Raw genomic sequence first — 12,039 nt, 5'->3', positions numbered from 1 at the left:
CCCCGTCGCGTCTTTCGCTGTACCTTCGCCGTCATTTTCACCGGGGAAGAGTTGAAGCTTTTCCAGGCGCGCAGCCCGGTTCCTTCAGCCCCTTGCTGACACTCTAAATCTCGTTTGGAAATCTCGCTTCTTCGATAATCCATTCCCGAGCGCGTTCGTCCCTTCTTCCCTCCCATCTACCCTCTGCTTTCCACCCCGCATTACATCGCGCGCGCTTCTCCAGTTGCACAGGGAATAATAAATGCGTCTTAATGACGCGAAGCCGAGACCAGTGAGACGCGTCGGTGTAAGATATGAATCCTCGATACGCGCGCATAGAGCGGAAATTTAGTTGGTTCAAGTTAGAACACAGACTTAAAATTGAACGACGCGATACGACAAATGAAGCTTTTCCAGCATTATAGAGATAATCGGAGAGAAGTGTCCGGAAAACGGTGAGGAGAGGTGAAATATCCACGTCTTTGTCAAACTAAAGTTTAAAGTTTAAAGTCCGCTATTTCATTAAACGGTATAGTTTTATTACTAACTCCGTATTGATTGGCGTTAAACTTTAACGCGTTTAACGCAAGCATCTCGAATAAATATATATATTTCATTGTAGCGGATAAAAGATATAATTAATGAAACGCTGCGAGTGTTTGTACAGTTTATTCAACACAAATAACTTATCTGTGAAAGCGCACCTTTTCCACAATGTTCGTTAATTAAATGCCTGCCGTTAATTAAATCATCTAGAAAGAAGGAAACAGATGGCAAACAAAAAAATATTTGCCCGTACAGAAAAAGAAAATTAAATATCAAAAGTCGAATGCGTTAACGTGTGACTTAAAAAATTAAGCATTAAAATTATCACTTCGATTTAAGTAACCGTCATACATTATATCCGACGATGAGGGGGGAAAATAAAAAAGCACGTATCTCTCCCACATTCCCCTAACTCCGGAAACATCCGGTACGATGGACGGACGTGTGTTAGCGCGTTCGAAGGGAGAGAGAGAGGGAGAGAGTCAACCCACCCCCGGACATTCTTCGCGCTGCGAAAACTCGACCTTCGCTGGCGCCGTCACGAATGACGAAAGTTTCCGCCGCTACGTGACGAGCGCATTTTCCCTCCTGCCTTTTCACCCCCGAACCACGAACGACGTTGGAATAACGCGAAAAAAAGCGGGAAAAACTGTAAACTGAAGTAACTCGCTAGAAGTCGTCCGATCGATCGCATTGTGTCTCTCACCGCATGATCGCTTCCCCTCTTCCACCCTCTCTCGTCAGAGGTACACTCGAAAGTTTCTTCGTCGAGGTTTCGCGATGGGGTAGTTTCTGATACGGCTAGGACATCGCTATTTCCTCTCTCTCTCTCTCTCTCGTCGCTTGTTCTATCCCTCCCCCGTCTCGTCTCCCGCCACCCTTGGTTGCGCTAATGTTATTCGGGCTGTGTTCTCGGCATAAAGTGTGTTATCCTCTCGGGTTCCTCGTTTCACGTTGCCAGTGGTTTTATATAATTTTTTATTGGCCGTATGTGTACGTCGGCTCCGCCGACCGAAACATGCACCGGAAAATTCGCGTGAGAATATTCGGCGACGTTGCGCTTTAATAATTTACATTTCTGCGACGAAACCCCTTCCTCCTCCCCCACGAACGGAGAAAGGATAAATGTATAATATTGAGATTTTTTTTTTCGAAATGGCAGCAGCATCGCCATGTCGAATCGCGAGAGAACTCGCGACGCGAAACGGAGGTTAATGAAACAAAAGCTGAAAGCCGTGTCGCGCGACGGATTGAATAACACATAGGGTGTGAAATCTACCCTTTCCGCTAAAGCTTCGCAGAAATTGTCTCTCCCGCCTCAATAGCATCGGTAACGATATTTATTCGCTCGTCCATTTTTTTTTCCCACGATGACGATTTCTTCGCGACCGCGAAATGTCATTTTTGTGCGAATTTTTATTCTCGCGCCCCGACACCATCCGACTCTCCTTTCTTCGCTCGTCATCCCCTGCGCTCTTTGCTTCGTCGAGTGGCGGCACACAAAGAAGAGAGATGGGGAGCAGGGTCGATTTTCACCGCGACGCGATGATGAATGCCGTAATGTCTGCCTCCGGGCGAGAAACAGCATGGTTTGTAGCCTCGTGTGCATCGTATATGGCGCATATACACTATATACGCGCGCAGGATTGCCCAAAAGCTCGGGTTTACGAGATTTCGCCTTCCCACGCCCGTTCTCTCTCTCTCTCTCTCTCTTGATGCTTTTCACCGGGAGAGTGCGAGAACGGTTGGATTTATTCGCGCTCCATTTCGTGCGATTTTCTTCCCGTAAATCTGCGTTGCCGCTTGCCGACGGCTCGCCACCGCACAACACATGCTCCTCGGTTTCCTCGGCGAGAATTTGCGTGCATTTCGTCCCCCGAAACGCGCGGTAGTTTGAAGGAAAAAAAAAGAACCCGCGTCGCGCGAAAGGAGCTTAAAAACGCTTCGGGCCCCCGTTTATTCTGCGACGCGCGCTCGCGTCGTTATCTATCCCCGTCTCTCTGTCGAAGGGTAAATGTCAAGGGAGCAAAGGGGCGATAATTCGAAAAATTTCCCGGACGCTAATGCCGGGGCGCCCCGGCTTCTTTTCTTCTCCTTTTCTCCGCGTGTAGCTCGTAAATCTTCTCATTATTCGTTTCCATCGACGGCGGCGGCGCGCTGAGGGATCCGCGCGTCCATCGTTCAAGATTAAAATGAAAAATCACGCGCCGTGCTTCGCGCGCGCGGATAACGGATAATAGGATATTTATACGAGCCGACGTTACTATTATATTATTTTTCTGCGTCGCGGAGAGCACGTTTTACCTGCGGATACCCCGGCGTCGATCTCTCGGACGAGGGCCTTCGCGTATTCTATCTCTGTGACGTCTATTCACAGTGCATTCTCGGGTTACAAAGTAATGGTGAAAAAAAAAAAATAAATAAATAAATAAAATAAAGCCGCGCGACTCGGAACGGGAGCCAATGTACGGGTTGTCATCACTATGTCGTCGGTTAGCGACTGTTGCATCGCGATACGATATTCTCTGTCTTTTTCTCACCCTTTCTTTTTTTATCGCCTTCAGTATCGCGCACGAAGATTATCTCGATAACGGCCGGAAACAAACGCAACCGCTCGGAGGCGACCTTTTTCCCTCGGAAAACGCGATATCGCAAAGTTATCGTTCGGCGAATCTCAAAAGAGCACCGAGGGTTTGGCTGAAATCCGCGTCGGGGAACCTATTAATTTCACTTTCTACAGTTTTCCTCCTCGTTTCAATGAGACCACTTCTCGTTCGTTTTGCACCGCCTTAACGGAGTACCAAATCCGCGGGCGGCGGATGACAGAGAAGAATGGGAGGAGAGTCTCGACCTTATCCGGGCGCGTTCCAATTTTGGCCAGGGTTCTCCGATGCCACGACAAATGCCGACGATTCTTTAAAGCGATGCGCTCCGGCGAGACGCCGGGATTTACGATAATGCGCGGGAATCGGGAGATCTTAATGCACGCGAGAGGGCAAGAGACGGTGGAAACACGTCGTCCTTTATCGCGCAACGGGAAAGCGACGATAATTTTCCGCAATGTCTTCATTTTCTCGTGTCGCGACGCGAGATGCTCACGTATGACGGAATGGTTCGCGATTTTTACATTCTTGCGGCACGTAAATCAAGGACGTCGTTGAATCTTTTTCTGCGAAATAAACGATGAGCGTAACGAAGTAATTTTTATTCGTAATATTCATCGCGGCATCTCATTTATTAGAGAATAAACATCATTTACGCGCTATTGAAGTGAATATCGTATATAGAATCTGTAGAGATATAAAAGATTACAACTTAAGAGAAAAAATTGAATTTTAATTGTGCTAAGCTATGTGTATATCTGTTCATAAAATATTTTGAAAACAGTCTCTAAACAACAACAATAACAATGAGAGCATTAACTCGACCCTATTCACACGACCCGGTATCCAGTTCGCGTCCCAGATAAACAAGCCGGCGCAGCTCGCGCGAGAACGCTCGCAATCCCTCGAAATGCGTTTCCATTTATTCAATATTGAGGCGGGATATATGTACATCGAGCCGAGCGCGTCAGTTCGCGTCGAGATTGACGCGCGCGGAGGATGGAACGGCGATTTACAGTAAAGCAGCTGCACCGCGATTTCAATAGTTCTCTCCCCGGGCAAGAGCGAGACTTGATTCGAAACAAGGTGTAACGCGCGGAGAGAAACGAGCCGCCGGCCGCCCGGCTACATCGCTGGGCAGGGATATATCCGAAATGGTAATGACATTTAAATGCTATTCATAAACGTCAGCGGCGCTACCGCGAGAGAGAGAGAGAGAGAGAGCGAGAGAAAGGAGGAGGAATTTTCATTTTGACCGGCAAAACGAGACGCAGCTGCGTCCGAGTGGATTTCGTTAGCATCTAGCTAAAACGCCGGAAGTGCGCCGATATATATATACTCGCCTTTCGTCGAGGAATATCCGGTACGAGAGAGGCGCGATTATCGGCCCGCGACATTTCGTTTAATTGTTGGCGCGCGAATAAAAATGTTAATTTATTCATTCGTTATTAAGAATACGGAATCTTCTCCCTCTCTTTCATAATGAATCGTCATATAATCTGAGATCCTGTTCCAATATTAATTAAAACGATTCCCCGAGTTATGGGATTATTCGGGAAAATTCTTGCGATCGCGCGTCGCTCGTATTAATGATACATCATCGGTGTCGGCGATGCGTAATTATTATTACCGCTCAAACGAGAGCGAGGCGGCTCTCGAGGGCGCGGCGAATGTATAATGCACCCGACTGGGGATGCATCCCGTCGTCCCGGCTGCTGGGCTGGGGGAGCTGAATGCTTAACGACGCTGCGCATTTGAATGCTTAACTGACACGTTCGAGAGGCGAAAAAGCGGAGGGTGTCGTAAACGTCACCCGGCAGGACGGACGACATACCGAAGCGAATGCTCATTACGATTTTATCCCGCGCAGACCGCGATTTCCGGCGCCTCTCACGTTGGGTCCCATCTCTGGGTGTACTTACTCCGCGGGAAGAGGCTGTTCAGGTATGTACCTCGCGCGTCACCGTCAACGAATAATTCAACGTCTCGTATCTATGTATGTGTTTGGTGTTTCTTTCCCTCTCGTTTTTATCGTTTTTCTTTTTTTTTTACACATTTTGATCGCGAGAGATAACGCACACAGCGGCGATTCGCATGTATTTATCCGTTCTTGTTCGCTCAAAGTGGGATTCAAGATTTAAATTGTGTGTCTAAAAAATTGCACCGATATAATTGCATCAAACATTATCATTTCGCACGGAGAAAATAACTATCATAAATGTTGCAATACACGGAGAGAATTTTCTCTTAAATTTTACCTTGAAAATCATGGTAATCGTGGGACAATATGGAAAGAATTTTATGACAATTTCTCTGATTAATATTTATTACAAGAAAAATAATATCACAATAAAATATAAAACATGTTTGATTAATTTTACTAAATTGCATAGATAAATATTAATCAGAGAAATTCTCATAAAAATCTTTCCGTACCGTATTGTCTCACGATTACCATGATTTTCAAGGTAAATTCTAAGAGAAAATTTTCTCTGTGTATGCATATAATATTTTTCCGCTTTACTACTTGTATCTTAATTGCACTGTTATATTTTTGAACGCGGACTCTTTCCTGAGACATTGTCCGGGAATTAAAAATCTCGCGCAATACTTTGTAGATATTTTTGCGGTGCTTCTAGATCTCCCGAGTTCCCTGTTTCTGTGATTTTCACGATCGATAATTGTGTTAAAAAAATTAAACTCTTGTTCGAAAAGTATTACTTATTGTTAGTATCTTACTTGTTACAATTTTATATTTTGCTTTACTCTTTCTCTTTTCTTTCTTATTTATCTAAGAAATGAACTCGAAAATTCAATCGATTATAATATATCAAATATTAAAACAAATATCCAAATTATTATAATACATTCTCATGTTTTCGATTGCATTTCCTGAAAATTTTTGTCCGCGTACAGACTGGTTCGCAAAAAGTGTAAAAGAAGATAATACTCTTATCATAGATTTATAGACAATTTTTCTTTCGCAGAAATCTCTATCATTGTCGAAAAAAAAAAAAGCGGTAACGTTCCATCCACGATTTTACGTTAACGGCACAACTCGAACGCCGGATTAGCTAAAGGAGACCTCATTACGCGGAACATGGGCGCGAATTTTCGGAGCACCGCGTATGTCCCCGTAAAGTTTTCAGTCGGATAATCTCGCGCGACTTAATCCTCGATCGGAACAGTACGTACCGAATGCACGAGCGATCGACTTCGGATGTTAAACCGGGCTTAATTCTTCCGCACGGATGTGACTACCATATAGACGCGCGTCCGTACATCCTGTATTCGCTGTATTTTTTTTCTCCTTTTTTCTTCCCTCTCTCTTTTTTTTTCCCGGTAAAAACGGTAATCCTCATTGCGTATGCCGTTTCACCGATTCGACGTGGAAACCTCGCGATATTCTTCCATCGCCTGCGAAAACACGAAGCTCCGCTTACCGAGCCCCACTTCCTAACGACCTTTGAATACACCTTGCCGCTCTTTCCGCCTTTCAGCATTTTCTTGCGTCCCTTATTCTCTCCTCCTTACTCACGTCTTCGTCCCGCCGCAAGAAACTTTCGCCCGGTCCTATCTCGCTTTGCCGCGTAAAAACCTTTGAGATGTAGATCGAAGCTTAACCCGCTCGGAATGTAAAGTACACTCTGGCGTAAACGTGATTTCGGTATCGCGGACTGAAAATTCACGCGGATCCGCTATCGTCTCGCGAGGAGAGAAGGCGGTTCGATAGATACAGAACGATAATAATAAGTGTTATTTCGTAATAATTAAAAATAACGGCTCCCATTTCGCAATTATACTTGTCGCGTGCGATTACGACCTCGAGTTGAACGGTCAACGAGTTCGCGGAGTACACTAGAATATACAGTACTGGAGGAGGAAGAGAAAGATAGGGAGAGAGAGAGGAATTTAGCAGATTGTCGGCGACGACGTATCCCCGCCGAATCGACTTAATTAGAGCCTTATCCAAGCGCCGTATACGTTGAACGACTCCTTAATGCTTAACAATAATGCCAAATGGTATCCGAGTTTCCGGCGAGTCGTAAACGTTAGAGAGTACCCTCGCGCCCTTTCGTGGAATTTACCAAGAGAATATCGCCGGGGAGCGTTTAATAATTAGAAATTTCGCGGGGTAGACAATTGAATTTTAAGCATATTTTTAGCACTGCATAGCAGGTTAAGAAAATATTGACAATTATACTTATATATATTAAGGCGTTCGATATAATAATTGTAATTTTTTAAAATCTGCATTTCAGATGTGCAAAAATAAAAATTCTGTGTACCTTTTTTGCAGTACAAAACATTTTCACGATATAAAACGCGAGATATGCATCAGTAGTTATTTACAGGTTAATCATTATCATATAAATAACGCGAGATATAAATTGTGCAAAAATATGCATATGTAAAAAATACATTTCATTTTTCATGCATATTTATAAAATTTTTATATATCGCTAATAAAAATTTTTCAGTGCATCTCAGGATGCATTTCGTTTCATGCCATATTCGCTTCGAAGCTTTTTCGCTTCGTTTAATGGACTAGGGCGAAGAATCTTGCGCTTCGACGTGAAAATAACGTCAAGCACATATCCTTAATATATGTGTATAAAAAATATAAATATATAGACTCACCGGAGTCGCGTTGTCTTGCCGTTTTCTCCTTATTATCCAATCCATTCAGTTTTTATCCGGAGCAATTATCGATCGCACTAAAAAAAAAAAAAAAAAAACACATTTGCGATGTTTATACTTTCTTTCGATATTCACTTTACGCGCGGCAATGTATTTTCGATCGAATATCGATATATCGATATATCGATATATGTATATTTGCAACGTTTATGCTCGCGCACATAACCGCAATAATATAATCGCCCGATACTTTCATTCGGCACTTTCGACAACATTTATGCGCAGCAATCCATTCGTTGCATCACATTCTATAATTCGCGACACTTATTAGCACACAGATGATGTTCTTTCACTCGATACTTTTTCTCGACCCTCGAAATTCGTGTACAAACACGACGATACTGCGACGACGAACACGGACGCGTAAAAGGCGCCATCTTAATTCACCGTAATGGTAAGCAACGATTATCGCTCGACGACTAGCTAATGCACAGATGTACGGAGGATTCGCACGCAAACTTGACCAAAGGTGAAGACCTTCTTCGCAGACACTCGGCAAAGCTAACCGCGATTCACGCACCGGTTAAATATCGATCGCGAGGCACTTAACTTCTACGAAGGTCACGCCGATCGCGCGATACTTCACTCGACACGTCCGAAATTCAACTACTCGTGACGGTCGCCGGCGGCGCGAGCTCGCGTCTCCCCCCTCCCCCTCCTCTAATACCGGAAATCGTCTACCGAGTCGCGGTGTTTTTTCTTCCTAGTGAACGCTTCGCAGTGTCTGTATATACATATATACACACATATACTTTCTTTACTTTATTGAAATAAAATATATGATACTCGAAACTGATGGAAGGGAAGGTGCGAGTTTATGTACGACGTTTTTGTGTGTATACATTGCGTATTTTTATGTCGAGTTAATTCCAAAAGCAGATGTACAACGATTTTATCTTCTTGCTTTAATTGCCAAAAGCGAGTGTGGACAATATTGAATAAAATATCAGATGTTCGTGTTACATGATTTGTTTCGCTTATACATATATATAATGGTAATTAGTAATTATTTACTGATCGACGAAGCATAATAATCGCACGATGATTAAATATGTTGATTTAATATATCGATAATAATAAATGTGAATATGTATATGTATAAAAATAAATACGCTATAAAAATACCTTATCTGCAATTAATATTTTTGATAGAAATCAGCTGATAACTGTCAAAAATATTAATCGATTTTAAGGAATTATAACATATTATTTTAATTTTTGTAACATATTTTTATTTTAAAATTTTATTAGTTAATTAACGCTTTATTAATATTTTTGACAGAAATCAGCTGATTAAAACGTTAATTTGCTAATTAATTTTTAAAATAAGAATATGTTATAAAAATTAAAATAATAACATGTTTCAAATAATATGTCATAATTCTTTAAACTTGATTAATATTTGATTAATATTTTTGACAATTATCAGCTGATTTCTTTCAAAAAATATTAATCGCAGATAAGGCATTATAACATATAATTTACAACACATTACTATTTTACATTTTATAATATATTATTATTTTAAAATTTAATTAGCAAATTAACGCTTTATTAATATTTTTTGACAGAAATCAGCTGATTAAAGCGTTAATTTGCTAATTAAATTTTAAAATAAAATAAATATATAATATTTTATATAGCTCGTCGTTATTAGATAAATCCGTTAAGATAGGCTTTATTTACGAGCGTTAATAGGTGAATATGTAAATTTTAATTATACAATATACAAAGATAGTTGATATAATATGTACATTATAATTAACAATATAACGTCGATACGTTTCGACACTTGTGTCTTCTCAATCGTAAGTTTAATTAATGTGAAACAATTATTCTACATTATAGATATATATCAAACAAATTTGTCGGTTGTTTCACAGCATAGAATAGATATGGATCATTCTATGAGGTGGGACAACGTTCAAATTTTAGATCATGAAAACAATTATTACAAACGATTAATATTTGAAACTATTCATATCAAACAACAAAAAAATGGTCTTAACCTTATGGAGGATACAGATCTATTAGATAAGACATACTTTCCGTTACTCGACAAAATAAACAACATGTAAAAAACATTCACTCTAAGAGAATAATAAATAAAAGAAATAGCAACAGAGAGTTTCTCTACATATGTAAAACATCATGGAAAAGAACAACAAGTTCCACGAGCAAAATATGATAATATGTAAGTGTTATTGCGTATCATTAAAAAATATATACATATCATTGTAACTCACACATTCCACTCATTTTAATATAGATTGACTAAAGAAATTCCGACTACAACAACTAACCTTTAAGATGTCTTAATTTTCGACTGCAACTGTTAATTACTAAATATAATGTAGAATAATTGTTTCACATTAATTAAACTTACGATTGAGAAGACACAAGTGAGTGTCGAAACGTATCGACGTTATTGTTAATTATAATGTACATATTATATCAACTATCTTTCATGTACATTGTATAATTAAAATTTAAATACATATTCACCTATTAACGCTCGTAAATAAAGCCTATCTTACCCTTTAACGGATTTATTTAAAATAAAAATATGTTATATATACATATATAATAAAGCGGAAAAAAAAGAGGAATCACTTTCACAACTCCTTTCGGTACTAAACATTCACTTTACACACGTTATGGCGAAAAGGAGAGGCAAAAGGAAAGTCGAAAACGTCTGGTTGAAAAATGACGAAGGGGTGCAATCGTGGTCTCCGTCGAGGAAATCTATCATTCCCCCGAGAACACCAATGTAACTTACTTTAGTTTTTAATGGAACACGTACTACTATCCGGCCGCATGAATTATGCGAGCTCCTTGAACGTCGATGGAAGAAGTAAAGTGATCGAACGCGCGAGTACTTTATTTTTTTTTTTTGTAAAAAAAAAATGATCGAGAGATAGAGGAACGGAGAAAGATGTATCGGCGCGTTTTGAAATTTATCTATCAAAATCGGAACGATACAAACGATACGGCGTCGGAGAAATCGTCGTGGAAGAAATAAGGGATAACCGCGGCAGGGGTATACGAGAGAATTAAGCGAAAACGTTGTTTCACCGTTTAGGACTGTCGAGGGAATTTAATGAATCCCTGGATGCAACCTGCACTTGAGAATCGTATGTATTATGCAGCCGCGTGCACTCGAATTGATCGAGAGAGAGAAAGAGAAACAGAGTTGCACTTGCATCTGGTGCTGCTGTACCCGGCAGAGGCTTGTCATCCGGACATTCTTTCTCTCTCTCTCTCGATGTTATTTCCCAGTAACGTTTAGTCATAACGGATCGTTACCGGGGTGCTGCTCGCGATTACGTCAATTATCGTGTAGACACGCAATATTTTAAGCGCGAATCTGTCTTTCTTGGAGGCGAGACCGACAAATATTTGAGGCGGGCGACGGGCAATTATGCGAAAAGGTATTGTAGCGCGTTAACAAGCGTCGCGGAGCTTCGAAGATTTAAGATATGTACCTTTCCCGGTACCTTCGTTTCCCGGCAGACGTTTCCCGCGAGTCGATGGAGCGAGCGAAGCTCGCTATATACCTATTCCTCAGCGGTTCTCAAATTTTCTCACCTGCCGAATCGTTGGCGCGTAAGAGGAATATCTCGCGTCAATTGCGAATTAATTAATCCTCTATCCTCAGAGAATTAAATTTTATACCTTTATTATAGATTTATCAACGACGCGTAAAATTCCTTTAATTTCTCTCCTTCCTTGTTCCTAGATTGCATAGGCTTTATCGAGAAAAGGCTCAATTTTTCTCGACGTTAACTCTCTTTAGGATTTTCTCTTTAACCGTCTAGTTAGATAAGTAGGAAATATATATGTAAATTTTAATAAACAGAACGTCTCTCGCGCAAAGTGTATAGATAAGCTCGAGAGATTCAAGGCTATGTGCAGCATTCAGCACCGCTGCTCTGAATGTTGCATCGTTACCGTAATCCGCGAACATAAGTACATACGTGCATAGGCGCGAGCGAAAGATAAGAAATTCAATGTAAATAACGCGGCGAGAATGACAGGATGGGAAGGGGATGCGCGAGCGTGACGTGAGCGAAAATTCTTCTCTCAAGTCGAGTTACGTAACACGCGCGGCTGCGTGGAAATAGCTCAGAAGTATGCGAAGAAAGAGGCGGAACGGCATGACGGTTAGCTTAGCGCGATGCGATTGATAAACCCCTTTCTCGAGGGAGAG

At 41.2% G+C, this 12,039-nt stretch overlaps 2 protein-coding genes across 7 annotated transcripts in view; one reads left to right on the top strand and one right to left on the bottom strand.

Annotated features, from left to right (window-relative positions):
• LOC145939075 (growth factor receptor-bound protein 14) overlaps nt 1-12,039 on the top strand; it is a 245,366-nt gene that overhangs the window by 6,707 nt on the left and 226,620 nt on the right. The window contains exon 1 of one of the 3 annotated variants that reach the window (XM_083043149.1): nt 5,057-5,072. The exons of the other annotated variants lie outside the window; for them this stretch is intronic. The gene's annotated coding sequence lies outside the window, so the exon portion shown is untranslated. Of the gene's footprint in view, nt 1-5,056; nt 5,073-12,039 lie in introns of those variants that run through there. 3 annotated transcript variants of the gene reach the window in all.
• The window catches only part of LOC145939074 (protein-lysine N-methyltransferase SMYD4), a 153,350-nt gene that overhangs the window by 97,284 nt on the left and 44,027 nt on the right, over nt 1-12,039 (bottom strand). The window lies entirely within an intron of this gene.

This window comes from Prenolepis imparis, unplaced genomic scaffold (genome assembly GCF_030444845.1).
Source record: "Prenolepis imparis isolate NDT839.2.m4 unplaced genomic scaffold, iyPreImpa1.0 SCAF_7, whole genome shotgun sequence".
Lineage (NCBI taxonomy): Eukaryota > Metazoa > Arthropoda > Insecta > Hymenoptera > Formicidae > Prenolepis > Prenolepis imparis.
This window is presented reverse-complemented; position numbering and strand designations above follow the sequence as displayed.